The sequence below is a fragment of the Cupressus sempervirens genome, chromosome 8 (genome assembly GCF_028749045.1).
Source record: "Cupressus sempervirens isolate cs-2001-9-10 chromosome 8, ASM2874904v1, whole genome shotgun sequence".
Lineage (NCBI taxonomy): Eukaryota > Viridiplantae > Streptophyta > Pinopsida > Cupressales > Cupressaceae > Cupressus > Cupressus sempervirens.
Window position 1 is genome coordinate 292,339,388 of NC_143125.1, and position 12,953 is coordinate 292,352,340.

The 12,953-nt window shown below is 34.7% G+C and overlaps 1 pseudogene across 1 annotated transcript; it reads left to right on the top strand.

Moving 5' to 3' along the window:
- The first annotated feature begins 419 nt into the window (after positions 1 to 419).
- Positions 420 to 11,716, top strand: LOC149542576 (putative sodium/metabolite cotransporter BASS1, chloroplastic; annotated as a pseudogene). The gene is made up of 8 exons (XR_016355478.1): positions 420 to 1,007; positions 8,625 to 8,713; positions 10,181 to 10,274; positions 10,475 to 10,508; positions 10,625 to 10,679; positions 10,813 to 10,896; positions 10,981 to 11,268; positions 11,418 to 11,716. The product of XR_016355478.1 is annotated as a putative sodium/metabolite cotransporter BASS1, chloroplastic (transcript).
- Positions 11,717 to 12,953: the final 1,237 nt, after the last annotated feature.

Below are 12,953 nucleotides of genomic sequence, written 5' to 3' on the forward strand. Positions count from 1 at the left end.
CCTGGGGATTTTTCACATAACGCGAGTGGGGGAACTCCTGATGAGAAGCGACTCCTACCAAATCCCAATCATAGACTTAGTCAATTTTTTGGAACATAGGTCGGTAAAATAACATACTTAAGAGTGACTAAGAGGAAAGTTTAAAACACAAAATGACCAAAAATGGTGCAACACATAAAATTATGAAATCAACTTTAATTTCTTAAAACTATCAAAACCAACTAAAATACATAAAATGATCAATCAACTCTTAATAAAATTGTTGACTAAATATTACATAAAATGTATAATATAACACTGGACTAATAAAACGAACAATGTTTAATATGATAAATAATTAAATATTAAAAGACCAAATAAATATGAAAGAACAAATTTGTAATTAAAAGAAGCGGCATACTTTATCTGCAGCCTCACCCGTTTAAAAAAATGCAGAAAAATAACGTACATGTCATTAACTGTAGTGTACAGAAAATGTCAAGACCACTTAAAATCCCAATCACTGGCCTTCCGCCATATATTTTGACATTTAATCTCTGTGAGAGTGTAAGATCGATTTCCAATGGCTGGAATCTGCTACTCAGCTTCTTGCTCACCTTGGAGGTCCCAAATTTCACACTTGCCTTCAGCTCGGTCTCCTATTAATGACCCAATTCCGATCTCGTGTTCACACTATTCAGGAACTCTCAGAAACCCCCAAATCTTCTCACCACTTAGCAGTATTGAGATTTCATTGAAACCGATAAATGCGAACCCATTTAAAAGACAATGGAGTTTCCATGAGTTTCGATCTGGGAAAGTAACTCAGGTTGATTGTACAAGGCAGTCGAGTGAGGGATTGAATGAGGATGGATGGAGTGGTACGATTTTACGGATAGGAGATATTCTGTCTGCTGGATTTCCATTGTGGGTTGCATTGGCTTGCTTTGCCGGTCTAAGTCGTCCTCAAGCTTTTCTTTGGATCAGAGGGAAGTGGCAGATTGCTGGCCTTACCCTAACCATGTTAGGTAAGTTTATATTTTTAAGTAATATTTATTCTTAGGGCAGATTCAAGCAATGCAGTAAGTTAGTTATAGTTTGTTAAAGAATATTGCTGAACTTTTTTATTAATATGAATTTCTACTTGCATTAGCTGGCTAGGTAGGATATAGCACCATAGATTTGAAAATCATTTGGCAGATCCATTTCTGGCTTCGTCTCGGAGTCTAAGTAACATGATTCTGTCGAAATTTCGGGAATGCTAGAGTAAACTAGAAGTGAATTGCAGCATATTTTGTAAACCCGATATTAAATTTTATACATGGAAAAACAAAGGTAACGTCAATGGCTTGCTCAAAGTAATGGAACAAACTTTTTTTAGAGTGCATCAGGCGCAGTAGCTGGAGTGGGCCAATCTAAAAAATCCAACAATTTTGGAGTATCGAGATCACATTTACCCAATATTTCAAACAAACAACTCAATGAGAAGTTAACACAAACTTCATTAGAACTTAAGATTTAAAATACAGAGCCATTGAAATTCAGCCTCAACACAAGGCAGCTTCTGTTAAAATCTGTGTTCGTAGTATTTTTTAATATCTCCTTGTTTTCTGTAAAAATCTGTGTTCACAGTGTTTCTTAATATCTCTTTGTTTTCAAACTTTACAAATGGAATCAGAACAGAAGATTGAGAATAAGAATGTGGGCATGAGATTATCATAACAGAGGTTATAAAATCGTGGGTCATTAAGAAAAGTATCTGCAAATATTCTATAAGTTAAGAATCAAGGAAGAGCTGAAGTTGTTAAAAGAGCTGAAGTTATTAAAAAAATCCAAAAGATATTAGAGTGTTGCAAGTTAAAGGAAGGTTGTTATTTTTTGAAGAGAAGATTTAGCAGAAGGAAGATGTCTGAGAAGGTTTAGATGTCAGAGGTCAAGAGTGATTTATCTGTTGTTGGAAGAGTTCACCACATTAGAAAAAGGAAAAAAATTTGTGAAAGTTGTAGCATTTTTCAAAATTGGTAAAATTTAGAGAAGAGAATTCAAATTCTTTGTTTTGATCAAGAGATAGGAAGAATTGTATTCTTTTTCTGAAAGGGATGATTTTATTTTATTGTTTCAATGGAAAAGACAAGCAAAAAGGAACAAAAGAAAATTTGAGTATGATTTGTGGGAAAGACATTTTAAACGATGAATTGTTAAAATTAGAAAAGTGTAATTCAGAATTTGTAGGAAGTTTTAAAAACTTTGGAAAGGAGAGATAAATATTTTTATCATATTGAAAATTTTGAAGAAAAAATGGAGAAAGTTAAAGAGGAGAATGTAGAATTAAAGGAAAATTAAAAATTGTTTGATGAAATGAAATAGAAAAATGAAGATTTTAAAAATTAGCTAAAATTATTGGAGAAAGAAAATAAGTTTTTGACACTTTAAGATCAAACTGGAGTCCATCAAGGGAGAGTATGTAGATAGTTGATGCTTCGAAGTTCTTCATATAAGATGGAACTATTTTAACTTTATTTAGGCAGTAGTTTTTATTGCAAAAATAAAGCAGGACTCCCATGCAAGATTGGAGTTTTTGGTAAGTCTGCTTTATCAAATAATACATGTTTTTATCTATTTTTTTGGGACTGCTTGCCCTGTTTCAGCGTATCCTTTTTTTTTGCCAAAAGACTTTCTTGTCTTCTGTATTGTTCTGAGTAGCCTGTAGTGATTGTGTAAAACCCCATAACCTAGACATGATATGATTGGAGCTGGAATATGAATAAAAATCTGTATATTCTCAGTATTTTTTAAAACTTTAATACACCGGCACATGCAGTGGCAGACAGTCACGGTGAATTCCAAATAATACAACTGCAAAAAGAAGCTACCAGTAACTTAGGCTCGCAGCAATACTCAAGCACTTTTGCTGATATCATAAATTATGTTTTAAACTTGGTCACTCAGACCAATACTTCTGCTGACCAATATGCAGTCAATTTACTCTGATGCTGATCAATTCTCAGCCAATCTGAACGATCCATGTCGCAGGCACAACAAAAAGCCAGCCCTTTGATTGCGGGCAGAAGCAGCTGTTAGAATGGTGTTTCTGGCCATCTTTTTACAACCCTCCACTTCTTGGAAACTACTTGAACTTGGGAGAATACGTTAAGATCCAATATGCTTCTAGAACTTGTGAGAATAGGTTAAGATCCAATATGATTCTAGAACTTGTAAGGACAAGACAGCATTAGTTTTCATCTATGCTCCTGAAGTGATGATAAGATAAGCTATGCCTCTAGAACTTGTGAAGATAAAATGAGACAAGTAAGACCAAAGAGAATAAGTGACTTTTTTTGTTTGTGCTCCTAAACCAGGATCCTTGTTGCCATAGCATGGTTAGCAATTGGAATGATGAAATTACCAGAGCACTTTGTAAGGTTTTTTCCTTTTCTTTTTCTTCAATGTATTTTGAATATTTTTAAGAATGCTTTTTAAAGCGGCAGATCCTAGATTTGCTATCTTTACAAATATCATCAAACTAGGGTACTCAGCAATTTTTCGAATTGGTAAAGCAGCCAAAGTAAGGTAGAAAATTAAGCCTGATGGGAACTCAAATAGTCGAGGTAGAGATTTCCCATCCTTGCTAGTTACATAGGTAGAAAAGACAAGCTGATTGTTTAGTGGCTTGTGATGCTGTGAACATGGTTACTTTGACTGCGTACTCTGTGGTACTTATAGTTGTAACCTTATCTTTTTTTAAAAGGATTTCTAAACAATTAGACATAACTTTAACATTGTGGCTTTATGTAAGGGTTTTGCCATTGTTTCTTGGTGGATTCTGCAGAGAGAGGTCTCTTAAGTTTTGTGTTAATATTGGTCTCATGCACTTGGTCGATCTTCTCTATAATTTATGGCTAATAAATGAAATACTTTTACAGAGAATTAAGCTGAAAAGGGATTGTGAAAAATGCAAATAACCAGACACATTTGGCCGCAAACATCTCAATCAGGTCAAGGAAAATTTGAATTTTCCAACTTTATGTACATGCTCAGTGCAGGTGGGGAAAACAAATAATGGTTCTATCTTTTGGGGTAGATTCTACATCCTCTCGTGGCAGGATAAACATGTTATCAAATGATCACTGGGCGTAGCCCCCTCCACGGGACTGCATTGAAATGGTTGTGTTTGTTACAATGAGTTATTTTTATTGGACTTCATTGTCCACGTATGTTCAATTAGGTATAAATTTCATAGTTCTGCTTATTTGGATGGTTATGATGAAAATGCCTCGCTGAATTGGAATTGTGAATGGGGTATGACCGTACGAGTATATGAGTAGTATGTCGTTATATATGTGTAGGAACAACATATATAAATTTATACATATCTGCAGCTTAAGAAAGGAATTGGATTTATGATGTTTAATATTATGCATTTGTTAAACAAAATTCACCCAAACTAAAAAATATACATAGAATTTATGAATTTATGAATTTGATCATTTGATATCAATATGTGTTTGGTGTTTGACTTTCCAACAATTTTATCAACAGTTTAAAAAAAGTTATAAGATTTTTATATTATAAATCTACAACACTATATATTAATTTTTTTCTTAAATATTAAAATCAAAATCTATTTTCTATAAAAATATTAACAATAATTTATAAAATTAGAAATATTCATAAAAAAGTTACAACATGTGCTAAGATTTGAACTCAAACATATAATCCAGAATCTAATGCATAGAAGTATATTTAAATTATTTTGATAATTGTTAAACTATTTAAATTTCTATTATTTTGATAATTGTTAAACTGTTTAAATTTCTAGAATGATTTTTCTTTCAAAAATGCTCTCTTCCTTATCATGATTTATTAATGACAAAAGGAATGAAATTTACAAATATATAGTCTTAGCTTTTATTTAATTCAAACAAGATAAGGATATAACAAAAATACAAAAACAAAGACTTGCTTCCAATTTTTCTATAACTGTTTAAATAAAATAACAGAATCTTATGAATTGAATCCATTATCTTAACCTATCTTAAATAATTAAAAATAATTACCCGAATAAATTTCAAAGATAAAGTGGCCCAAATGATTTTTGTATGGGCACAAATGATTCACATGCATTCCAAGCTTTTAGGAACACACACCAAGTCCATCCGGGACTGAAACGACAGGTTGCATTGTTTGGCTATTTGAGCTCCTAAAGTGAATACCTTTCAGCAAGACGAAAATATAACTGGTGCCGTGTAAGACTAAATAACTCGGCATTTTCAATGCTGTCCTGTAGAACACACTTGTATATCATGGGAGTTTTTGTTAGCTGGCAGAAGTCCCTGCCAGTCTATATACAGACGCCAATAAACACCATCAAAAGGGAATGAGAGTATATTTTCAGCAAATTTCATTGTGTAGTGTGGAAAAAGTGTAGATTTTGCCATCACACCAAAAGTGTACTGGTGGTGTGGAGAGATCTCATTGGGGATATAGTCTCTATGCCAACACCCCCTGATACAATGGAGCTGGATACAACCATTTATCATGTGGGATTTGCACCCACTACATTCCATGTTGATTATCCAAGCCTACTTGGGTGAAAGGTTAAAGGGCTTGAGGGACTCAAACCGATGACCTCTGCTCTGATACCATGTAAAATCTTAGCTTAACTGGTAAATAATCCAGCTAGAATGATAGAACAAAATATGCAGCTGTAGAAAGAAAAAACTCAGGTAGAAGATGAAAAATGAAACTTCTCAGAAATTGATCATGAAGAATTACAATAATATAGACTTCCTCAAAGTGTAAAGCAAAGGAAAAATGAGAATAAAACTGATAAGATCAGAAGTATTCCTTAGTTAGCTTATACACTAAGAGAAGATGCTTTATCCAAAAAAACATGGATAACAAACCAATACCATGCAAAGTTTTATTTTCTAAGTTCTAACATCCCCCCTTAGACTAACAAAGAAGACAAAAGCCTAAGGAAAGAAAGGAGGAAAGAGGAAAGAGGGAAAACCCAGTAGGAATGAACCCCCCCTCAAAATAGACACTAAATCTGCATGGTAGCAACTATGCTGCAATATCCTTCATCTTGAGAAGGTCTTGTACAAAGTGAAATGGAAGAGACAATGGATCCCTCCACAAAATGTAGTCAGTGGTAGATGCTCGAAATTGGATGTAGAAGATGCTCCATGATTGTCGAACAACATTCCTCCTTTTAGGAAGAGATAAAACCAAATATGTATGAATGAAATCTCTCCATTTCTGAAAGGAATATGTAGGAAGAAAAACAATGTACTTGTCTTTGAAATCTCCTCAGTTGTCTCCATGCTGGAAGTTGTCATAATGAAATCAAGCACTCTTGAATATAAAAAAACTAAAATGCGACGAAGACCAATATAGTTTATAGTCCAAAGACTGAGATATCTCCTTAGAAGGCAAAGAGATCACTCATATTAAACTGCGAGGAATGATAATATAGATAGTGAAGAAGAGGATAAGAAGGATCCCCCACAACAACTAAAGGAGAATCATCCTTGTCAAAGAGAATATGTATGCTGTTAATAGTGTCATTTAGATCTCAATGAGGGATTCTATAAACAAAAAGGATATGTCTAGTACAAATTGATCCCATTCAACTGAAATCCAAAAGAAATAAATTATCCTGCTGCAATGAATCATTGGAAGCTTTCAATGAAGTGACGTATAACTCTGAAGAAGCAACAGCAGATGAGGTATCAACAAACTGATCATCCAAAGAGGACGTGTTCACACAAGTTGGGGCAATAGAAATTGTGGTATCATCCATACAAGCTTGGTCTTCCAAGGAAACATCACTTTCAGATGAAGAACTAGTATTTCCAAACAATTTTTGGATGATGGTCCAAGCAATGAAAGGGCACTCAGTGTGCTCTATATGATGTATAATATCCTCAGAAATAGTAAGTCATATTAGTCCATAAACCATGTCGTTACTGTTCAACCATGCTTTTTTCTACTCAAAATTCTTGGCTTAGGAACATGTCCAAGGAGATAGAATAGTAGATCTTGCTCAAGACAATGATTCTTTATCCCTTCTTCCCAAGATTAAGAGTTCTCTGAGGTCAGCTTGACAATATAATGATGAAAATAATTACTAGAAGACATGATTAAGTCCCTATTAATGAAACTTTATCTCAGGTCATGAATACACAAAATCCAGTAAGAGAAACCCTTCAAGACAATGAAAATCTCATTCCTTTTGAGCTCTAAACTTCCATACCTGCAAAAGAAATTTTATTCTTCTTTCTAGCACCCTGCGCTCTGGTACCATGTAGATTTTGCCATCACACCAAAAACATGTACTGGTGGTGAAGAGGGATCTCATTGGAGATATAATCGCTACACCAACAAAAAGCACCCTATTTTCAACAATTGCCCAAGGATTATCTTGGAAGCGACTTGATGCAGCTGAATTGCATGAGTACGTGCAGACATGATTCCAAACAAATCTGGGTGAAAAAGTACGTGCTCTGAACAAATCCACATGCCGATTGAACCCTTTTTTCATTCCAAAAAGGATCATAATCAGAAATGTCTAGAGTTTTAGCTGATTTTGTAGAATAGGAAAATATGTTAAAGCTAAATGTAACTTTTTAGGTTTTAGATTGTGCAGCATGTTATTTTTAGAAAGGTACCAATTTCTCTATTTTAAAAATGTTTTTGGTATTATGGTTACAATTATATTCTTTAGCACGTTGTTTTTTGTAAGGACAACAGGTTGATGTATGTTCAGCTGGCATCTTCATGTGTTTGTGCAGCTTAACCTTCCCGTTCTTGATTCCTTTGGATTCCCAACCATCTTCAAGATTCTGCTTGCCTTGTCACACAGAGAGATTGCAACTCTATCATAATCTCACATCATTTCAGTATATTCTTATCCCTGTGTAGCGTAAAATGGTCAAGGCATACAGTATAGCATGGCAGTGTTGCTTTGACCCATTCTATCACAGTTTTTCCTTCCTTTAGGATATTCAGGATGCAGCCTTTGTTTTGCCGGTCTTTGGTAAGCTTCTTCCCATCAAATGCTGATTCCCCACATTCATAAGATCATTTAGATTGATCTTCGAATTGGTATTGTTGTCAAAGTTGAGCCATTAAATGGAGATATTGTTGTTAAAGTTTAGCCATTAAATGGAGAAACATGCAATGGAGATTGTTTCTGCTGTATTGATTTTAGAGATGTAGATGCACCTCACATTTTTGTATATCATCTTATTACTACCAAAAAGTTTGAGATTTGATTTATGCTTCCTCAATAATTTGACAGTCAAAGCAATGATATATAATGCTATGATGATTTTTTCTGAGGAATCGATTGCACAGTTTCTAACGATCATGTTCTTGTCCTATGATTTAGTGGAGTCGGTACGCATCTCTGTAATTTGTGCTTGTGAAGTTTGAGTTACTGTCAATGCAGCGCAACTGCACTACATTAAAAGTTTTTGTTGTATGGCATCCATGTAGAGCTTATTTATGAATTTATTAATGCATATTGTGTCTTTTCATTTCCATTTCCTAGCTTATACATATCTCTTATGGGCTTAGCAACTATTATGGTTTGTCAAAATGCCAATAAAAAGGTGGCAGGGCTTTTTCTCTGCATGCAGGAATGGGCATGACACTTTCCTTGAAAGATTTACAAGGTGCGTTGGCGATGCCCAAGGAATTATTGGCAGGAGTTGTGCTGCAGTATACAGTTGAGTATTTTATCACCAGTGACAATGTCATGATTATAAAATGTTCCATAGATTTGATGGAAATCAAATTGCTCTTCAAATCTAGCTATCAATTAAAAAAGGGCAACATAATCTGATAGATAGACTAGAACATCATTTCTTAATATAATTTAAATGCTTGAATTTAAGGTCTTCTTCACATATGTAAGTCGATGCAAATCCTAGTTTATTATATAACCAATTGTAATTATATGTATTCTACTATTCGGTATCCAAATATTAATCACACCTATATGCGTGGTGCTTTCTGGAGATGGCTAAGAAGCACGCCTCAAATTAAATGTGGTTTGCTGGCCAGTTAAAAAGCTCTAGAACAGGTGGCAGTTTTTTTTAATTGTAAAATTGTGAAAGTAAATAAGGCTGCTCGCTGGTTGTACATGATATTCCTGAATCACATGCTATGTGGCATGGCATGAAGTTTTATAACAATATTTCTGGCAGATGGAGATATTTTACCTATTTGCTTTGCAATGCCTGAACTGTTTCTGGGATTTTCGTGATTCTTTGCTCATTCCTGAAATTCATTTCCTCACTTTCCTTCCACATCTTGGATGCATGGTGTCTTTTTATACTTCTTGAGCTTTGAATGTTGGCATTTCCAGATGTTTTCTGTTGGAAATATTTTTTTGTTTTGGACGATTCAGAAGCTGTGAAAACTTTAAGCTAGAAAACCTTGATCGTTGATTTGTGATTGTTTTCTGGTTGTGAAGGTTTCCATCTAATACTTTTTACGGTTTGAATTTTCATTTATTCTCAACAGGAGTAGCTCTTTCAAAGAAAAATCATCTTGGCGTCATTGTAGGCCAATTCTACTTTTTTCTTATCAGTAACTTGAATTTGTAGGAAAACCAAAGCCTCTTTCCACATGCATGTACTCTGACATGAACTTTATTCTCTGTTATGACACGCATTGAGATTAGATCACATGTAATTCTCTATTTCATATAAATTATTTTCTACTCTATTTTCGCAAGAGTCTGTATCTGAACTATTTGTTTTATTATTGCATACATTTTCTTCTGTGTGGGTGCAGCATATCTCTTTTCCATGTTATACTTTAGCGATACCAGGAAAGCCATTGTTTTTGAATGTTAATGGAATACTCACAGATAGTGAACACAAGTACTAAACAAAGCAGTTTCTTAGCAACTTCTATATTGCGGTCATTTTACTCACTATTATTTTCCCACGTTGTTATATAATTGTTACTGTGAACATATTCTATTGATATACTGTGATAGAATTGTCCTTCACAACATAGGTCCAGTCTTAATGCTTAGTATTACAGCCGTTGGAGTGGTCTTTATTGATGTTCTGTAGTTCTTAGTACTTACCATGCCTAATAAGATCTAGAATCGGTTTCTTTTATGCTATTGAATGGCTGTATAGAGGATGTGATTTTCTAATATGCATGCTCCTGCTTGTAGGTCATGCCAATTTCAGGAGCTCTTGTAAGCAAATTATTGAGCTTGCCTTCCCATTATGCAGCAGGATTAGTATTGGTTGCTTGCTGTCCGGGAGGTAGTTTATTGTTCTGACATTGTGCCTGAATCAAATTGTTTCTATCAATTGCTGCCGATTATAGTTTTCCTAAATTTTTCTAAAATCTCAAGCAACTTTGTGTCAAAACATGTTTCATGTTTTGGTTTTTATAAAATTTACAGCTTAATGTGTTAGCAGTCTTCTATGGAAAAAACAATCTGAAGAGTAATTTTTTGCAGGAACTGCAAGTAATGTGGTCACTTATTTAGCACGGTGTGTATTTCAATTGATCCCTTTCTTATTTTCATTTAATGCATGCCATTGCAGATGCAGACTCTTGCGAGTTAAAATAAGAACATCTAGCATTCAGCTGTTGGACTGCTGTGCAGGGGAAATGTGGCGCTTTCTGTTCTTATGACGGCTGCTAGCACCTTCTTAGCCGTGGTATCCTTTTCATACTTTTGACTCTTTGTTATATGCACATAATTATATTTTCCCTGGAATTATTGAATTGGATTTAGGGTTTTCTATCAAGGCAGTGTCTTACTTTTCTGGCTCATAAACACTTGGCTGGCAGATAATGACGCCCATGTTAACGGCAAAACTTGCAGGACAGTATGTTGCAGTTGATGCGGGTGGTCTGCTTGCCTCAACGCTACAGGTAATTTTTTTATATGGTGCTTTGTTTTCGTTTTGTTTTTGAATCAGTAAATTATATTTGACTGATTGACCTCTAATTGAATAGGTGGTTCTTCTACCAGTTGTAGCGGGAGCCCTTATGAATCAATATATTCCAAATATGGTGAGCAAACTTTCTCCATTTACACCTCTTGTAGCAATTCTTGCTGTCTCATTACTCTGTGCTAGTGCAATAGCACAGAATTCCGCCGCTATTCTGTCTTCTGGTGGACAAGTTGTTGTAGCAGTAGGCGCTCTTCATACGGCTGGATTCTTCTTTGGTTTTATACTTTCTAAGCTTCTTGGCTTCAATAATTCGACATCGAGGACCATCTCTATAGAAGTTGGCATGCAGGCATGTTTCTAGCAAGTATTTTGATAGTTTATGTATGCACGAGTTTTTCCAAGTGTCATTTAAAAAGTATGTGTACATTTATATGTTGGTGTTCAAAGCATCTGTTTATCCAACTACAATAGTAACATTCTGTATGTTTGATGCTGCAGAATTCTGTTCTAGGAGTTGTCCTTGCAGGCCAGCATTTTAGCAATCCTTTGACGGCAGTGCCATGTGCTGTCTCCAGTGTCTGCCACTCAATTTTTGGCAGTGCATTGGCTGGGTATTGGCGTCTGTCCTCTGACGATAAAGCTTAAGGTCAAGTACTCATAGGTCTCACTGGAACAATTCTGACATTTTTGAGTAGGTTGCATAATCTTTCAGAGGCTTAGAATAGAGATAATCTGTTCATGCCTTTAAATATGAGATCTTGACTGTAATCTTTACATCAAACTTTTTAGCTGTGCAACCTGCTTGCTCGTCAATTTTTCTGGTGTGCGTCTCATGAACGCCATTTAAGTGTATAATTGGCTTCTTGGCTGCAAAGAATACAACAGTAACTCCTTTCACAGGAATTCAATCTCTATTTCCTTGTTCTGTTTCAAAGGTTAGCTAGTAACTGGCTTAGTCCAATAGTTATGGATGTTTTCAAGTTTAAGTCCAATTAACCAATATAGGAGATCAGAACTTTTTCTTAACCTTCAATCATGTTTTCTTTAAACTGATCTACATAAATGCTCGAAGACCTTAATATGAAGTCCGTCAAGCTTCAAGAACATAAATAGACAGTGAGATTGATTTGATGGACGCTTCCTATTCTAGAAGGCTGTGGAAGGAGTGATCCTCATCTCCTTTGTTAATTTGTTCTAAAGAAACGTAACGTGCACTCTAAGCTTCATGATTGGAAAATATTGTTTTGTACAATCCTGTATGTTTGCAGTTTGAAAAAATAATTCATATATCATTTTTTCAATGACCACGGAAAAAGCATCGCAATCAAAGAGGAATTGAAATTATGTTCTATAAATGTCTCAGTTAAATTTTTTTCAATGACCACGGAAGAAGCATCGCAATCAAAGAGGAATTGAAATTATGTTCTATGGATGTCTCACTTGAAAATTTGCCGATTTCTATTGGAAAAATAAAGTGAGGACAAGTTTCAATCCTGCAAAATGGGATGAAGAGGACTAAAGCAGAGCAACCAACAATTTTGCACTTAACAGTGACAGTTGCAATCAAATCATTTAGTGACATTCTTGCATTTAATTTTGGCCGAGTCTAGTTTACCTGGATTTGATCCAGAATACAAAATACCATCACGCCAATTGATATAGGGGATTACAATGATCTCAACCATCAAATTCACTCATGAGAGTTTGAATCTACGAGAATGTGTCCAACATGTTGAGCTACAATCTTTTGGCAACACCATCATTTGTAATATGATAGAAGTTTTGAAGACTAAAGATAATTATTTAGAAAAGAAGGATGATAGAAAGTGTTTGTTGGCTAGTTTTAAGGCTTGATTTTGTAGGTGCTTGCCTTTGCACATGTTACAATACAAATTTTCAATGAATGCATGTTTGTTTTCATTTCATGCAAATACTAGAGTTGAAGTGTTGAGAGTAGTCATTGAATGTAAGTTTTTATATCTACGAGGCTAAACAACCTATGGGACCTATGGGTAGCTAGCAACAAAAAGAACA